We start from the raw sequence: 1,302 nt of genomic DNA, 5'->3' as shown, positions 1-1,302 counted from the left end.
GCCCGGAGCGGGGCCGGGGGCCTGGCGCGGGATGGAGGCAGCAGCCGCGGGGCCGCTCGGGGTAAAGGATGGAGGAGCGGGGCCCGCGCCTGGGGGCCGGTACTGGATGTAGGGCACGGGGGTGGGCTGCAGGGGCTGGGGCTACTTGTTGGGGACCGGGGGGAGCTATGGGGTCTGGTACTGCATACAGGGGACAGGATCTAGGAGCAGGGATGGAATGGGCTATGGGACCAGATGTGGGGCTGGGACGGGCTATGGGGTCTGGGACCAGATATGCGGTCCAGGACCAGCTATTGGATGGGTCATGGGGTCTGTGATCAGGACTGAGACCAGCTATGGGGTGTGAGACCTGCTATAGAGCTGGGACCAGCTATGGGACAGGCTCTGGGGTCTGTGACCAGGACCAGGGCTAGCTATGGGGTCTGTGACCAGCTATGGAGCTGGGACCAGGAATAGGACAAGCTCTGGGGTCTGAGACCAGGACTGGGACCAGCTATGGTGTGGGCTCTGGGGTCTGAGACCAGGACCGGGACCAGCTATGGAGCTGGGATCAGGAATGGGACAGGCTATGGGGTCTGGGACCAGGAATGGGACAGGCTATGGAGCTGGGACCAGCTATGGCATGTGCTCTGGAGTCTGTGACCAGGACCGGGACCAGCTATGGAGCTGGGACCAGGAACGGGACAGGCTATGGGGTCTGKGACCAGCTATGGAGCTGGGACCAGCTATGGCATGTGCTCTGGAGTCTGTGACCAGGACCGGGACCAGCTATGGAGCTGGGACCAGGAATGGGACAGGCTATGGGGTCTGTGACCAGGACTGGGACCAGCTATGAAGCTGGAACCAGGAATGGGACAGGCTATGGGGTCTGTGACCAGGACCGGGACCAGCTATGGAGCTGGAACCAGGAATGGGACAGGCTATGGGGTCTGTGACCAGGGCTGGGACCAGATACAGGATGGGCTATGGGGTCTGTAAGCAGGACCAGTTGTGGAGCTGGAACCAGCTATAGGACAGTCCAGGAGGTCTGGATCCAGACAAAGCGCAGGCAGGGATGGGGTATGAGTTGGGGGACTCAGGGCCTGGGTCTGAGGTCTGGGAGCACTGGTAGAGGCTCGGGGTGGCTGCGAGGGGCGCCGCGCCGGGCAGAGCTCCGTGTCCGGGCGCAGTTCGGAGAGCCACGGAGCAGAAGCCGGAGCCCTGCCGCTGCGCCGCGTCCCTCGGCCGCGCTCGGGGGCTTCCCGGCGGCGCGGGACCTGGTGCCGGGAGAGGGGCAGCAGTGCCGCCAGCCATCTGTTTGCC

Source organism: Rhea americana, unplaced genomic scaffold (genome assembly GCF_003343005.1).
Source record: "Rhea americana isolate MKP2758 unplaced genomic scaffold, rheAme1 scaffold_604, whole genome shotgun sequence".
NCBI classification, from domain to species: domain Eukaryota; kingdom Metazoa; phylum Chordata; class Aves; order Rheiformes; family Rheidae; genus Rhea; species Rhea americana.
The sequence above is the reverse complement of the archived record's forward strand: the minus strand, read 5'-3'. Positions refer to the sequence as shown.